Source organism: Pseudorca crassidens, chromosome 8 (assembly GCF_039906515.1).
Source record: "Pseudorca crassidens isolate mPseCra1 chromosome 8, mPseCra1.hap1, whole genome shotgun sequence".
NCBI classification, from domain to species: domain Eukaryota; kingdom Metazoa; phylum Chordata; class Mammalia; order Artiodactyla; family Delphinidae; genus Pseudorca; species Pseudorca crassidens.
The window spans coordinates 75,844,020-75,862,340 of NC_090303.1; the positions used below are offsets into that span (position 1 = coordinate 75,844,020).

An 18,321-nucleotide genomic window follows, 5' to 3' on the forward strand; every position below is an offset into this window, starting at 1 on the left:
CCTTAGAGACCTTTCTCCCTCAAGAGTCTAAGCCATTCAACAAAACGCCTACCAGGACACCAAACTCGGAGAAAAGCTCCTCAGCTAGTAGGGTTCATCATCTGATTGGACCCAAAGTTGTTCCACAATTTGGACTGAAATAAGCAGTTTTTAACCAGTAGGTTATTAGTGTGGTTATAGAGTTGACTGAATTGACCCATCAATTCAACCAAATAAGTTAGAAAATTCATCTAAATATTAATTGTGAAGAAGCATTTTCATTACTAACTCATTCCCTTCACCAGTTATGACTGTATGCTTTCAAGCGTCTCATTCATGCATTATTCTACTGTTATAATGAAAATAATACAGTTTGGATGGGGGGGACAAAAGAATGGAAGAAGGGTGAGAGATAAGGGTTGGCAATTCAGTTTTAACTTTAATTACTATTTAGCATTTGAGAGATCATAAATCTATTACTAACTCATATTTATGAGTTACAAAGTATATTTGCTTTAGCAGGAAGGCATAACTAAATGTCTCTAAAATATGCTGAATTGTTCTGTCACTTATCTGTTTTGTTGAGATCATTAACATGCTTTGAAGCCAAAGGTACCAGATGCATAAACTCTCAGATAGTTCTCATTCTTCCTAATATTAGCTCCTGATACATCATCGATTTGCAAGATGAATATTTATTTCTAGTACTGCAAACTTACCAGTGGCATGACCTCATTTCTTTACTCTCAGATATTTTAAATACCTGAAGAAGTTCCAAAGATTATTTAGATAAACTACTCATTGCATATGTGGAAAGGCTGAGGTTTTCAGAGGTTTGGTGCCTTGTCCAAGGTAACGGAACTGACTGTGGCAGATGATTCTAGAACTCTCAGCTCCTGACAGACTATCAGTCCTGAGGCCACACCATTGATGCCTGAGGCTAACGCACCACCAAGAGTATTACAAGGTGAGCCTCTCATAACCAATCCCATCATCTTTCACATCCCCAAGTACCTCATCAATCTGCCGGAGTCCCAGCCTAAGTCATTCTTTTTCTCACAGACTCAAACCACAGACTCTGTTTATCTTCTCCACTTCCCTCCCTTCCCACACAAACCCTTTCAGTGTCTCCTGTGACCCCCAACCTATCACCAGCTGCTCCCTTTTCTTCCAATACTCCCTCCACCTCCTTGCTTTACTTGAAACCTACCTGGGTCCTGAGCAAACATCAGGGCCAGGAGTTGAGGTAGGTATGTTCCTTGCTATTTTCAAATTATCACCCTTTCCCTCCTGCAAAAATCACTGTTCTCTCAATGCTAACATCATTGGGCTATACCACTCTTTCTACACCTTCTTACACTCTTCTGCCAACCTCCTAGTCACACTTCCTCATTCACTAGTCTTCTGTTCCCCGAAAAGAGTCTTCTATTCCACCCGGTTTCCGTCCTTTATCTTTGGTGATTTCAGTAAGTGGATGACCCATCAAAAAGCCCCAGCTTCTCAATTTCCTGATTTCCATATTCCATTGACATTTTCCTTTTTCCCCTTCAGTCACCTATTTTATGGTCACACCCCAGACGTTTACATCTCTTTAAAAATATGAACCTTCTCAAATAGAAAGATCTAACATCCTACTGCATAGCTATGCATTCAGTTCACTGATACAAATACTTCCATACAACCACTTGGTTCTGCAATGACGTGGGGACATTTGATCCCTTCATCCCACCACTTTCTTATTATCCATCCCTTGTCATTACTTCCCACCTTCTTCAGCACAGATTCCATTATCATCAACATAGTGCCCCTTTGCAAATACTTTCAACTCCCAGTTCCTTCTTTCCCTCAACTGAGTTGCCTTACAAAACCCCAACCCACGTATGAACTCACCTTGCTTCAGACGTTTTTTTGCACCTAAACAGGAAATTGTTAGTACTCATAGGAATCACACAGATGACCGTTTTGCTTTAAATTCATAATGTTCTACCTGACCTTTTCCACCTTTATCTCTCAGCCGGTGTCCTTCCCCATACTGCACTGAGTAGAACTAAGCGAAAAGAAGCCAATCAGAAAAGGCTACATACTGTATGATTCTAACTACATGACCTTCTGAAAAAGACAAAACTATGGAGACAGTAAAAAATCAGTGGTTGCCAGGGGTTGGGGTGGAGGAAGGAACGAGCAGGCAGAACACAGAGGATTTTCAGGGCAGTGAAACCACTCCATATGATACTGTAACGGTGGATACATGTCGTTATACATTTGTCCAAGTCCACAGAATACACAACACCAAAAGTGAATGGTAATGTAAACTATGGACTTTGGGTGCTTATGATGTGTCAATGTAGGTTCATAAACCGTAACAAATGTACACTCTGTTGGGAGATGTTGATAATGGGGGAAGTTATGCATGTGGTGCGGGCAGAAGTTATATGGGAAATCTCTGTACCTTTCAATTTTCCTGTGAACCTAAAACTGCTCTAAAAAATAGTCTTAGGGCTTCCCTGGTGGCGCAGTGGTTGAGAGCCCGCCTGCCGATGCAGGGGACACGGGTTCGTGCCCCGGTCCGGGAAGATCCCACATGCCGCGGAGCGGCTGGGCCCGTGAGCCATGGTCGCTGAGCCTGCGTGTCCGGAGCCTGTGCTCCGCAACGGGAGAGGCCACGACAGTGAGAGGCCCGCGTACCGCAAAAAAAAAAAAAAAAAAGTCTTAATTTGAAAAGTCTGTATTTAAAGGGTAGTTGAAACTGTTATTAATTCATAAACGGAAGATTACAGAGAAATTGAAATGAACTAAATCTAGATATATCAAAATAGATTAATCTCAAATACATAATGTTCAGTAAAAGCAGGATGCAAAGGATGCTATAATATGATATACGGATATGTGAGTTTTAAAACAAAGTAACGTACATTGTATGCAGACACAGAAATGTAGAAACGTATGTTAATGATAATACAACTTCAGAATAGGAGAACAGAGAGGAGGGGGAAAGAATAGTAGATTGGCTTTATCTGCCATGTTATAGTTCTTTTTTAAAAAATGCTTCCAGTAAAAGACACCAGAAGAAAGGGGTATAAAATGAAAATGTGGGGAATGTTAAAAAAGGAAAATTAAATGGAGACTGTAGGTTCTAGACATCAGGAGAGGAAGGAGGTATATTTTCAAAAGAAGGTCATAAAACACAGCAACCAATTTTGCAGACAAGTCAAGTGAAATGAGGATTAAGAAGCTCTGCCTGTTATCAGTCATAAATTTTGAAGAGAGTTTCAGTAGAATAATGGGGGTGGGAGCCAGATGGTGGAGGGGGGAGAGGAGAGACTTGGCACTGAGGAAGTGGAGGCAGTGAGAGCAAATGGCTCATTCAAAAGAGGTGGCAAGGAGGAAAAAAGAGAAGAGAAAGACACACAGTAGCAGGGATGAGAACCAGTTAGTTTGTCTGATGCTTCAATTTCAGGCCAGGTGGGTACTCAAATAACTCAATTTTTTTTGCAAAACATTAAGTCTTTATATTATCAAAAATAAAAGACAGAAATAAATACCTTTTTTCCTTAAGGGAATATCTGTAAACTATCTCATATGTTAATATGGCATAAAATAACTCTAGGAGCTTGGTTCAAATAACATGAACAACAGAGCTGGAAAAGTTGAGAAAAGGTGAGCCATGAGAGCTAGGGATTTCCCGGTTCCCGGGTGTGATGCTCACCCAGACAGATCCCCACAAAGCGGGCATCTTGATGTAGTCATCCAGTCAGGATCTGACCTTCAACCTTGCAAACTTAGAAATTTAATCTCATCAATGTGAATACAATTAGCGGTCTCGGGAAGCTGATTCCTACTAACAAAGCTCATCAGAGACCACCGTTTAAGCCACTTTACTTATTTATATATGACAACATTAACTATCACAGCTTCTAAATTATGATGTATTGTTTTGTACCCTTGTATTAGACCTTATGTAAGGTCTAACACAGTCCATGCAATCCTGGCCTGTTACTGAAGATTGCAAAAATATTACCTTGTTGAAATCATCAGCACTGCTCTGATTCATCAAACCCTGATGTGAATGCTAGTTCAACCTTTAAAAGAAACTTTTAAAAGACTATATAGAAAATGAGTTGTTTGTATGGAATCTTCCTTAGTATAGTATCTTTAAAATGAAACCAATTCTCCATGGAAATAAACTAGTGTGTCTTTCATGAAATTCTATAAAACATTTCTGATGGCGCACTTAAAGGACTATCATTAAACCATTTATTGCTGTGTAGGCGGTGAGTTTTAAAACATTTTCTCAGACATAAAAAGCATAGTTCTTTTGGACCTACACCAAAATCTTTATTTTGCACAGCTCATTCTATTCAATGTGTATAGCACCCTAAGATGTGGTAAAACTTTGAAAGTAATTATTAAAGAAAAGAGAATAAGGAATTACGGGGCTTGTTGGGAAAGGTACAAAGAGTCTATTTTCAGAGGCTATTTGAAAATGTGTACGGGAGCTGATCAGGTGCAGACAACACAGGAGGAAAAGCCTCAAAAAAGCTTTTCTGTCCTTTGAGTTGGCAGTGGTCCTGGGTAATGCTTTTTGTTCAGAAAGTTTGTGAGCATGGGTCTCTGGAAAAAAAATATATTATATTCTGAACCATAAGATTTTAGGACTTCTCACTGAAAGGACAGCAATTATAAATATCAAATATCTTTAAATCTTTATTTCCAAATTTAGGTTCATGGTTATATTTTAAAAAACCTCAAACAAACTCAAAAGGAAAAAATAGACATTTTAATAATATTTTGGATACTATAGTTATGATATGTAGGGACTATGATTCAACTCAATATAACTAAAATTATGAGCTACTTAGGTATCCTAATATTGGAGCTTTGTTGCATTTGTTTCAAATACATCTTAAAGAAGAGTGGATACTTGTTGGCTTCTTCCACAGCATCCATTTCCCCTTTTTTTCCAACCAAAAGGACCTCATTTTCCACAGGAGAACTCCTCACGCATCCCCAGCAGAAAGCAGCTGTGTGGCTGAGAGGGCAGATCCCACCCCCATGTTAAGTCCAGCAGAGCATCTTGCACTTGATCACAGTGACTGGTTCAGGGATGGGCATGTATCACATTTTGACCAATGAAATGTGAGCAACTTACTAAGTCCTCCAATGAATGAAGTTTCTGTGCTCTTCTGTGAGAGCTTCGGGGACCTGACATAGTGTGAGAAGAATGTCAGGCCCATTAACGCTACCATGAGGAGATCTAGCATATACATGAGTCCAGCACCCAGAGGAGGACAGGGCTGCAAGAATCAAAATGAACTTGGTGTCCCGATGGCATCATGTACCTATAAATCAAGACTCTGACAAAGCCTAAAATTAGAAAAGTCTGTGGACAGTTTGGTTATGTGAATTTATATAAACCTTTGCCTTTTCTTTTCCTTAATCCACTTCGGTTCAGGTTTTCCATTATTTGCAAACAAAAGCCGGCCAGCCCACGTGGGGAGGTAATTTGGAAGACTGGAAGGCTATTATGTTCGGGAGATCTGAGTCCTGGTTCAGTTCTACCATAGAGTTATTTGTGTAATCTTGGGCAGGTTTTTTAACCACATCCTTTAATCAGTTTATCCATGTATAAAATGAGCATTAGTTCTAGAGGATTTCTAAAACACAGTACAGACAGGCTAGATGTCTACCTCTTGGATACAAGGAATAATCCACTAGAACTGCTGAAGTGCTAAAATTGGAATATTCCAATTCCTGTGATTCCATCCAAGATGCTGCCTCCATTAAAACTTGAGCTAATTGTACACAACTCTACTCCAATGTCTGCCAAGCCAAACCCACACGGAAAACCACCTCATCTACTTCCATTTATTTAGAAGTTATGTCATTACAGGGTAAAATCAAGAGCAGGAGCTGACACTCTGCCACCAATGTTTGTAGAACTGATAATGGTCAGGAAACAAGGTTCTCCATCTAGTAGTGTCCTCCTCATACCCAGTTAACTTGGCAACCTAAAGCAGCAAGAAATACTGACCACAATGGGCCTAAGAAGCCCAGCTATGCAAAGAGAGACACTGTTGCCAGCAGTAACTGTGTGGTAAAAACACCACTGCATACTTTTCTTTTTGCTTTCCTATGGTAGTTAGTGAGATACACACACACACACACACACACACACACACACACACGGTTTACTATTCTTGTGGAGAATGGTTAGCTACTTAAGAAAAGCATGTCTTATTTATTTGATACTGTATCAAATAACTTTTTCTACTTTTTGGCATGTCAAACTTTCATTAAAAAAATTTTGAATAAGTGAGTGGAACAAATGAAACCCCTCTGCAACATTTATATTTATAGAGAGGTCTCCTGTGTGTGTGTGTTTCTTTGGAAGGGTGTTCATAGGAAGATAATTTAAGATAAAGGTGTATCAACTGTTAGAATTCAGAATGCCCGACTGGGCATTTCTGGGCATTTCTGATGTGTTTACAGTCATCTATTCGCATAAGTTCATTTGCATGCAGTGGAAAGAGACTAGAAGAGGGCCTTTTTCTTCACCCATCCCCATGGTCATGTTTAAACTCTGAGGACAGGGAGACAGCTACAGACAGAAGCAAGAAAGAGCTGTTTTCAGAAGGATTCTGAGACCTGGGTGCACATGCAGCACTCCTTCAGAACCCAACTATAAGCTCTGCTAGAGACAAGGAGAGAGGCATCCTCCTCACTAATGATCTGAATGCAGTATGGCTTTAGCTCAGGGAAGATACTGAGAATAGATGATCATTATGGCAAACTTGACAGCCTGAAGCTCTGGAAGTTTTGAGAGACAGCCCCCTTCTTCCCACACACTCCCCCTCCCCAGACATTGATCTTACAGGTATAAGTCCTGGTGCTGGTAGAGAGGGCCACCATGAAGAGAACGCCCAAGCCTCTGTGATCAATAAAGAAACACAGAATAGAAGAAATGAAAAGACACTTGGTGAGTTACTGCAAAAAAAATCCCAGGTGGACTCCCAGAATGACCAAGAAGACTTTGAATGGGTTATGGAAATCCTGCATGAGGCAGATTAGGCATGAACCAGAGAAATCTGAGTTGTCATTGTTATGACTTCCTTTGTACCCTCAAGTTATGACAACTCCTGGGCAAACTTGGATTACATATATATTAAAGAGCAGTCCAATAACAAAGTGTGCCAAGAAATGTTTCCAACAATGTAAGGCTTTGTTAATGTTGTCACAAGAAATTTATTCTATATGGTGCACGATCCTCCACAAGTCCCTTTCTTATCTCCGCCCATGTAACAAAAGAATTGCCTTGATCACAAATGAATGTTTTGGGGCTGAACACCTTGTTAAGAAGTGGAAATACATTTTATAAATCTCTTTTACAAAATTGGAATTATCTTCTGACCCTCCTAACATTTCCCTACTTCAAATATCCCCAAATCTTAAATGGACTAGAACCTTGAATCACCCACTAAAGTGCACACTGTCAGTGCTCCACCCAGATTTCCTAAGATTGCTTTCATGGCTTCTGTGCACTTCTCTCCTGGCTTCATGTGCATTTACTTCCAGAGGCCAGACCTACATTCTTTCCTGGAATACTGCCTACCCTTGGGCTGGCTGGGCTTTTCCCTCATTCACAATGGGCTGGAAACTTGCCTCCCTGAGCCTTCCCTGAAGAGTGACAGGTGGGAGGTTTTGAAAGCCCAGTTCCCTTGCCTCGAGTGAGGACAAAACTGCACGGCATCAACTCACACAGCAGCATTCCCCGTGGGGTCAGACTGAAGCTACCCTCAGCGAAACCTAGCCTGCAAACTCACCCACGCTTGGTTTCTCCCCTTTCCCCTCTTGCTTCTCTCACTTCCTTACTGATTTCACTTGGAAACAATTCCTTAATAAATCACAAACAAATAAATCCTTGCTTCAAGCTGTACTTCTGGGGACTCTGTCCTAAGACATTCTTCTGAACAGAAAGGTCTATAAAGAGATCCCTGGACTCAGAGGGGGTAATATGATAGGGATAGTCTCACAAAAAGGTGGGGTAAACTGTCACCATCCCAACATGATTTGGGGAAGACTGGAGAAGCCTTTCTTTAAGTATTTGACTGCCACTAGTATTGGCAATGCCTACATGAGTGACTTATTCTGTAAGCTCTGGGCCTTTACAGAATAATTATCCCATACCCAATTACCCCAGTAAAGAGGCATGGGTAGCTCAAACCTTCCTCTCCATGACCAAAATCACCAAACCGAGTTTAGCCCAGGCTTCTGAATGCCACAACTAGATCACTGTGGTGTCAGGGAGAAAGATAAGCTCCTGTGCTACAGTCAGATAACGGGGTCATTCCTGTGCTTCATTTCCTGCTGCATCATGGAGCCTAACTGAAGCTTCAGGGCAGCAGCCTGGCTGAGGTACCAGAGACAGGTATTTCATTTTTGAGTAAACAACCTACTTTAAAGCAACTTTGGCGGCAGCAGTGACTGCTTACCCAGGTATATTTACAGAGGCCTGCACAGGTCTGTGGAGAGGGGCAGAAGCCCCATCCCATCCTTTGCATCATGTAAAAGATGATCAGATGAAATCAGATGATAAAGACTGCAGTTAGGCTATGGCTAGCCACAAACAAGTAGGACACAGGCCCCTTTGAAAGGAAGAAGTATTTATGATCTCTGTCTTAGTTTGGGTTCCCCCAAAAGCAGATCCTGAGGCAAGAATTCAAGTGCAAGTAGTTTATTTAGGGAAAGCCAGTAAGGGAGTGGAAAAGTGTTACAGGAAGGAAGGCAGTCGATGAAAGGTGCACTATACGCCAACTACTCTGTTGAATGACTGGAGATAGCCCACCTGAATTATCCCACCTGGTTGATGAAGGGGATGAGGTATCTACAAACCTTCCTGTCAGTCACTGACTGAAGACGGCTTTCTGAGGAGGTTAATTCCCCAGCATTTCCAGCCTGCCACACATACATAGAAAAAGCCCTCAAACACAGATGCACATATCAACAACTCCAAGTCACTGGAGCACACTGAAATAGATTTGAAAGAATTAGAAAATGGTCATTATTATACACCTACTTACCTAAAAACTGAGCTGGAAGGGACATACAATTAGCTAGGTAAAAAGAATGACCAAGGCCTTGCATTTGCAGCACACCCAGAAAGGATGTGCAGGGAGGTTTAGGGCTCATGGTGGATTGACTTTCCAGCACTTTTCACAGAATGCTTGGTAACATATTTAAAGTGAAAATAAAGTCAGTTGATGGGTTTGAAAAGGATGGGCTTTGCCATAAACTTTAAGTTAAATCTGCAACTCCAAGGTTTGAAAGAAAATACAGTTAAAGCACATAAACAAAATACTATGTGACAGGAATTACATTCTTTATAATTAATAAATTTATAATACAAAAACTTAGGATTTTAAAGTAAGCTTGGATAAGGAGGTTTCAGTTAAAAATTTTTTTTTAGTTTAAAAAAATTTAGAAGCTAAAAGAACAAAAAAAGTGTTTGAAGATTACTGTAGCTTACTGCTAACACTATGCTTCCAGAATGTTTCTAGAGTCAGAATTCCTAGTTGCCAGCTTGAAAGCAGAAACCTGCTTGAGCTGATTCAAGCAGGAAGGGAAGTAATTGAAGGATATTCAGGAGCTCACATAATTGTGAGACAGGCTGCAGAACAAGATTCAGAAGTTACATAACCACATAGCACATCCCAAACACACAGCAAAACTGGGTTAGTACCCTGTGGACACCACTGCAAAACAATACAGACTGAAGCTTGCATGCCCCATACTGCTGATGTGCCCATGTGCCCTGGATGCCACCAGGAGTATTAACGGCATGGCTCCTTCATGAAATTGCTCTTGCTGCAGCTGTGTGACCACAAGAGCGCGTTCTCTGTAAGTCAGGTAGTCATAAACAGCCTAGATCTCTCTTGCTATAAGAAAGAGCAAAAAACGTACCTGATATAATGAGCTCTGTTGTCCCACCCAAACTCATAAAGAAGGGAATTCTCAAGAAGTTAAGAGAGCTCTGATGTTGAACAGCTGAAAAACAATAATAAACACCCCTGACAAACGGTTGTCTTTAATTTGAATTACCACCTTTTGCTTTTCAAAACAACTATCTGCTGAGAATTTCTTTTAATCCATTGTGTTATGACGTCTGTGGTTTTTAATTTAGTTTCTGATGCATATGTTAAAATGCAGATCGTTATTTTCTGTCATTATTTTTATGCATGAAAAATCCCACTGCAGGAGTTATCACATGGGGTAATGACTTGGAAAACATTTCTTCGGTTCCACAGTGACATTCCAACAACAGGAAGGAAGGGAGAGAGGGAGGAGACACCACAGACATTCTTCTAAAGTCTTATATATCTGAGTTTTGGCTTCTTTGTTATTCATGATGCAAATTCAGAAAAATGGAGGGATCATATCTCAAAGCTGGTCAAAAATGGGCATTATGGTCATATCTGAGGCTGACCAGGATGATGAATTAGCTCACTTTCCTGGTGGAAGAATGAGTGGTGCAAACTTTGTAGAGGACCATTTGGTAATGTGCATATAAAAGCTTTAGAAATCTCATTTGTTGACATTAGAGAACAGAGGTCTGTACAATTTCTGTAAAGAGCCAGATACTAATTATTTTGTGGGCCATATGGTTTCTGTCACAACTACTCAGCTCTGCCATTGTCATCCAAAAGCAGCCAGCAGAGATAATACATAAATTAATAGGTATGGCTGTGTTCCAATAAAACTTTATTTACAAAACAAATTGTAAATTTTGTAGTCTGAGGGCTACAGTTTGCCAACCCCCGTTAGAGGTGTTTAATATTAACAACTCAGATGCCTAATACGGAAGAAAAAATAAAATAAATGCACCAGAGGCATTTATTGTTGAATAAGATTTTTTAAATTGTTGAATCTGCCTCTTTGTAACTGTCCTAACTAAGTGCCCACACCGGGGCCATTAACTTTAAATGACCTACCTCTTGTTTATATCACCGTCTTTATTTTGTCATTCTATTGGGCATTTCCCTTGGACAACAGTGTTAAAATTGCAGTGGAGCTGGACTGCTTAGGTTCAAAGATTGGCTTTGTTATTTACTAACAAAATGACTTTGGGGAAAATAAAACCCAGAGAAGAAACCAGCAGAACCACGAACATGTTCACAAGTGAGACGGAGGCTGAGAAGAACACCACTGAATGCCTCATCAAGACTTAAGATTTCAGTAAAGGTTGAACACGCACCCCTCCTCCTTGCCCTGACAGCCTCCACCTTACGATAATACCAGTATAATGGGTAAGAAACACACATGAAGTAAATGGTAATCTAGGTTAAAGAAACGCATGCTTTACACCGAATCTCACTGTGGAGGAAATTATAGGGAGAAATTTAGAAAGACTTTGTGCCACAGAGAAAGACGGTCATGAGCAGTAGTACTTAAATTGTTCATAAAGGGTCAAATATTCTCCAAATCTCCTAGGTATAGTACAGCTACTTTCCTCAATGACTTTCTTTAGTCAAAATCCAGGAAGATAATAAATTAAGTGGTTGCATTATCTCCATTAATTTTCTATCGCTGTCATAACAAATTATCTCAAATTTTGTGGCTTAAAACAAGAAAACTTTATCGTTTTTACATTCAATAGGTCAGAAGTCTGGTATGGGCCTGACTGGACTAAAATCAAGGTGTTGGCAGAATGTGTTCCTTTCTGGAGGCTCTAAAGGAGAATCTATTTCCTGTTCACTTGGTTTACTGGCAGAATTCGGTATGCTTGCCTTTGTGGGACCAAGATACCTGATTTCTTGCTGGCTGTAAACTAAGGGCTGTTTCCAGCTAAAGACAACCAGCTGAAGTCCTTGGCTCCTGGCCCTCTTTCTCCAGCTTCAGAGCCATCAACAGTGGAACCAGTCATCATACACATCTCTCAGACCCACTCTCCTGCCTCCCTCTTCCAGTTTTAAGGATCCAAGTGATTAGAGTAGGGCCCACCCAGATAATCCAGAATATTCTCCCCACCCCAAGGTCTTTAACCTTAATTACATCTGCAAAATCCCTTTTGCCATATAAGGTAACAATCACAGGTTCCAGGAATTTGGATGTGGACATCCTTGGGGGGCCATTATTCTGCCTACCACAATATCCTATTCGCTTTTGCTATTCTTCCCAGAGGTACTGATATCTGAAAAATATCGAGCTGCCTTTGAGTATATTCTTGGATATCAATTCCTTCTGATCTTTGAAAAAGTCTGCCTTACAAAGGCAGACAATGACATATCCATGGATATGGGCTGATGATCTGTAGATATAGACTCAAATTTTGTTTTGTGAGTAAAAGTTACTTTATTACTAATTACTGTAAAGAGCACTGAACTAGAATCTAGGAGGCCTTCACTGTAGGCTCTGCTATGTAACCCTCAGAGTCACTCAGCTTCTTTGGGACTCAGTTTCCTATCTACAAAATGAGAGAAGTGGACTTGGAAATTCCTAGATTTCCTTCTAGCTCTTAAAATCTAGATCCATGGTTTGAAAAAAGAAAAAAAAAATGGTAGAGGTGGGAGTGTAATTCTATTTTATGTATAAAACCAAATAATGGCAAAACTTATAAAATGAGAATTTTTCAGAAATAGTAAGGTAAAGCTTTGATTTTCTTTTACTCCATACATATTTTTATGTAATTCTAGGCATCTGCTTTCCATTAGTGACTCAAGGTAACTTAGTTTTTGTCAAGACAATTCTTATATACTTCACACTACCACACCATTTATCTTTCTGTACTTTCTCACATTATTCATACCTCACACCCTAACCTCAGTATATCAATAAATTAGCTTTGATCTCTCGCAATATAACGTCTGCAACAAGTCTAAATAAACCTGTTCTTTCAGTGTGGATTATACCGTCACGAGTGAGTTCACGTTGAAGATCACAGACTTATTAATTTCTGCCATCAACATCATTTTCCAAGTTTGTCACGCCAAAATCACAGTAAAAAGGACAGTACAAATTTTATCTGTACTGCAATCCAAGCCGCTAAAGACATTCATCTTTAAAAGACAAGCAAAAATAACAAAAACAGCAAGTCAAGCACTCAGCTTAAAACAATGCTGCTTAATCTGCTTTGCAATAGTGATTACATAAAAATGGTAATTTACACACACAAACACACAAAAGAGATTGAAAAGGCTGAGGTCTGGGTGCTCCACTGGATTAGCTGTACTCTTCACATACTATTTAAATAAAGCTGCCCCAAGCGGTATGAATTCAAGCATCCTCTTAGGGCAAAGTCAGAGGTGACAATACCTGCCTACCTCAACCACAGGAGGAGATAAGTAAAATAGGGGCAGGTTAACCAAAGTCCAGATCTGAAGTGGAATATCAGAAGTCTGTTGTGCTACAGCACTGTCTGGTGTAATATGATTCAGCTCACATGTGACTGTTAAACAGGGGAGTAATGTTGGAATAGTGCAGAAAGCAGGGTGGTACATACATAATTTTTCCTAGCAATTTAATGTCTTGTGCTACCAAGAACCAACAGCTGAATATAAAGTCACACAGCTGACTGCACGACCACTCCTGGTCTGGAGAAATACAGTACCCAAATGACACCTGTTCACTGTGTGGCATCCTATTCTTCCCTCGGTTTAGCTCAGCCATGTGCTCCATTTTGATAGTGCTTATTTTGCATTTCTCCTAGATCTGCACAAAAGCAACAACAGACAATGGGTCAGAGCCATCTGTCTCTGGCATCTCTATATTTCCTGCAAACTTTACAACTGCAAAGTTTACAGCTGCAACGTCTGAGGATGATGCTCTCCTGCCCTTGCTTCCATCACTCAGCAGTGTCAATTCTTCCATATACCATCATTTTTCAAGCCCCCTTCAACTTTTTTTAAAGGTAAAACTCTCTAAGTTACTATAGCATTTCTTGTTAGGAATTTCACATGTCCTTTTAAATGTGCTATTCTCATTTGGATTGTTATTGTCTCTGTTAATGCTGTCCAGTGGTTCCCAAACTTTGCTCATGTTACCATCACTTGTGGAGCTTTTAGAATCCTGATGCCCAGGCTCTCCTCACACCATTTAATTCAGAATGTCTGCGAGTGGGAACCAGGGCATCAGTAGCTTTCAGAGATCCCCAGCTGTTTTCAATGAGCAGCAAAGTTTGAGAACCACTGCTCTAGTTCAGTTGTTCAGGGTTTGAGCGGTCTTTGCCAGACCTATTTTTTCCCTGAGGTCTGTTATTTTAAGTGAGCTATTTTTTTGAATGTGAGGATTTTCAGGAATGTACATGTCACATTGTAGCTGAAATGTTTATATTACTGTTTCAAGTTTCCAAAATATAAATAATGTAAAGAATGCATACACGTATATGTAAGTATTTTATTAATATGCATTATCCTTTATAAACGACACAGTGGGCTTCCTGAGATAGACTGGTTCTCCAGATGTTTAGGGTAAAGTGTTATGCCACTGCTAGTGAACCCAGCGTGTCTGGTGGCCTCACCACTGGCTGCTGCACAGTATGTGTCACACCTACACAGTTCTACAGCTTGGCCCCATGTACTTTATTAACAAGCAGCCCTGTCTTTTCCTGGGTCTCCCTACTCTTGCCATTCTGCCAGTTCACCAACCACTATCACTGTGCTGCCTGTGATTTGCTGTCTGCCTCCCTGCCTTTCTTAACCACTATCTTTGAATCACGTCTTCCGCCTTTCCATTCCTACTGCTACAAATCAGAAACTCACACGTGGAGTCCGGCTAGCCTTCTAATCCTCACTTCCTACCTCCACTGTAAATAATTAATGTCAGATTAATTTTCCTAAAGTGCATTTGTACTTTTTCTCAAGCCCCAATTTAAGTCTTACCTTTTTCATAAAACGTCCAAGATTCTAACACATATCCACCTTCCCCTTCCTTAAGCAATTAAAATGTGCACTGTTCAATTTATCCAATCAGAAAAAAAGGCAGTGAGCAAAATAATGCAGTAGAACAAGCTCTGGGACTGAGTAAAAGGTTACCTGTGATGTAATCTATGTCCATGAGCAATAATAACTGACATGAATCGAGTGCTTACTATATGCTAGGCTTTACAAGAATCACTTTTAGTCCTCCAACAATTTGATGATGTAAGTACCATCATTTCTCCATTTTACAGATGAGAAAACAGAGGCAAGAAGGTTAAGTAATCCACTCAAAGTCCCACAGGATCCAAATCCAAACAGGCTAGCTCCTGAGATAGTGTTCTTAATCACAATCCTATACTGCTTCTCGATTAGCAAGTTAGTTTAATTTTTCCCATCCCTTAAAAAATGGTGTTAAAAATGCCTGTCTTAATACCTTAAAAGGAAAAAAAACCCCATAATATATGAAAAACACTTTGTAATTTATACTGTTAAATGAACTAATATTTCCACATCAATTACCTTTCTTTATATTTTGGGATCTCTATTATTTTTCCATACACTATTTCATAATTAGAGCTCTGTACCTGTTCAGGAATTTCCTTGTAAGGAGATACCAGGGTTTACTTAGGTCCTTTTCTGCCTTGGAGAACCCTAGAAAGATCTATTCAATATATACTGCTGATTGGTTGACACTTTTGGAACTTATAGGAATACAAATCAATAAAAATAAAAGCTCATATCAAATTAGGTTAAAAGCAGTATTTTAATTTTCCAATAATTATCGTCATTTTTTCCCCATAAACCATTCACAGTAAAGTGCAAATTCAGTTTCCTCAGAATCTAGTATGAGTATGATTCTTCAGGTTAATGAAAGAATACAGGATACAAAGGGAGGTGAGTTATGCCCTGCTTCTCAGGAGAATCATTAACCAGAGAAAGATCCACTTTACATACCTTGGTTTCTACTAATGCAGCGGTCCCCAAACTTTTTGGCACCAGGGACCGTTTTCGGGGAGGACAATTTTTCCAAGGGTGCGGGAGGGATGATTCAGGCGGTAAGGCGAGCGAGGGGGAGCCATGGGGAGTGGCAGAGGAAGCTTCGCTGGCTCACCCACCAACAGCTCACCTCCTGCTGTGCGGTCCGGTTCCTAACAGGCCCTGGACCGGTAGCGGCACCGCAGGCCAGGGGTTTGGGGACCCTTGTACTAATGGAAGGTAACTCCAGGAATGTCAGATATCTAGGGAACTCCTTTCTACCCTTTTCCATCTCTTTTCTGCCCTATTTTTGATAAATCTTGGCTGTTGTTCTAGATACGTGCCGTTGGATTACTAATGAGAGAGAGATTCATGAGTGGGTTGGGAAACATAAGAAATACTGAGCCAATCATAAGTGAACTAAATATAAAAAATTTTAGTTATCTGCTCAAAGTTTTGATTCAGAACTAATGGCATAAAATGAGTGCTCCATTAATAAAACAAAAAACATTCCAGCATACTTTTACTCCTCAGTAAAGAGTGACAGAGTATGGGTAGCGCTTTGAGAGATTTTTGAATTAAGCTCAAAATCTCACGGTACCCCTACTTAACTTTTTAGTTGTCAGATGTTTATATTATATCATTTCCCCCTGTTGGAACTTTAACTTAATTTTCCATTATGAGGTGTTGAACTCTCTATGTCCGTGTACTTCCAAGGTCACAACGCTAATTTAGATAAATCACATATGTAATGTTTGCATCCAGATGTAACTCATTTTTGTCTTGTTAAAGACTTTTCTTTATCCATAGGCTCTCTCCACATCTGTGATCATTAGTGACTACAGAAAACATAGTTTTAAGACGAATGTAAAAATTTTCAAACCAAAGAGATTTTGTGATGCTCCATAAACACTGCACATCTGTCATTTATCTGGCATATTAATTTAATGGAAACCACACAAGGTCATAAACTTGTATTATGATGAAATTAGTTCTGTAAGTTACTATATAATGTAAATGAACATTTTCACATATAAACACACTCTAAGAGATGAAACACTACATGGGTTATTGATTTTAAATACTTGGCACATTATTTTTAAAAAATTCCTTACTAATGATACCTCATTTATCACTAATTAGTACTTCGGTTTTTTGTTCAATGTCTAACATTTGCAAACCACACAATATCTTCATTTTTTTAATTTATGGAAGATACTTTCATTTACCCGCCCTCCAGCATCCACCCCCCCCCCAAAAAAAAAACGGGACATGCACCACCTAATTCCTGACTACATGTGGTTTCGAACAGGTCAGAGTAAGTTTAAGTATATAAAATATTAAACATTTGGGAGTGATCTGTAGGTAATTTTGTGGGTATGCTGTAATGAAAACATATGCTGGATTTTTCAGAAGAAAACTGCTGACATTGCAAGAGTTTTCAAATCCTCAATTCTTCAGTTAAGAAATCACAAGTCTAACTGAAATCATAAGGCAATTTTGTACAAAGGGGAAATAACTCTCACTGGTATTTTGTACATAGATTTTTTCCTAACTTCAAGTCCTTTGAAGTTAGGGTACCACAGTAAAATAAATGACGTTTTCTAACACATATAAATACCCCAAATGATAAATGTAGCAGGATCTAAGGAAACTGAGGCCCAAATGAGTTGACGTTGCTTGTGCAAGGACACCCACACGATATGGTTAGCAGTGTTGGACTAGAACCGTCTGGTCCTTATTTAGAAGGCTCTTCCAGAATCAGTCCTTTCCAGGACTGCGCAGCAGACCTGCAGGCCTTTTAGTTACTAATTTCACCCTGAGGGGAGGGAGGCTGTGGCGTGGTAAAGGGAAGACTGTTTTCTAAGGGAGACTCACACTTTTCTGTTTGGATTGTTTCTTACATAAATGAGTAACAACGCCTCCGCGATGGAGCACTTTTAGAGGCAAATGCAAACTGTGCGAACATGCTTTTTGTTGCTGTGTTCTCCAGGCGTATATACCATATGGTTACAACGTGTGCAACTTTGCCCTAGGCCATTTAGCTTCTAGAAGGTTAATTTTCGGCCCTGTGGCAGGAAATTAGGGATTCCACTTCCCCGCATCTACACTTCATACCAGAACAGCACTCATCTATTTCACGTGTGACGAAAACACCTTATTCCGTTGTCTCCCGCCTTGCCCGTCTTTTCTCAATATTTCCCCTTCGTAACTTCTGCCACATGGCCTTCCACTCCGCTATGAAGCCCGCTCGCCCACCGTCTCCCCACTACCCCACCTTCCGAAGGCTTCTTCCTTTCTTCCACCGCCTGCTCGCTTTGTCCCTCTCGGCTTCCGAGAACACCGCCCAGAAGCACAGTAGAAATATACTGCGCACGCGCATTAAAACTAGTCGTCGCTTAGCCTCTTGGGGATGGTTGGCCGGGCTCTTTCAGTCTCTGATTCGCGGAGGCAGCAG

The 18,321-nt window shown here is 40.1% G+C and overlaps 1 long non-coding RNA gene across 1 annotated transcript in view; it reads right to left on the reverse strand.

Moving 5' to 3' along the window:
- The window catches only part of LOC137229231 (uncharacterized), a 206,741-nt gene extending 188,429 nt beyond the window's left edge, over positions 1–18,312 (reverse strand). Inside the window, exons 1-2 of the long non-coding RNA XR_010945597.1 lie at positions 18,142–18,312; positions 9,937–10,020 (exon numbers count right to left, since the gene is read on the reverse strand). This is a non-coding gene — a long non-coding RNA (uncharacterized lncRNA). The remainder of the gene's footprint in view (positions 1–9,936; positions 10,021–18,141) is intronic.
- Between the last annotated feature and the right edge of the window lie 9 nt (positions 18,313–18,321).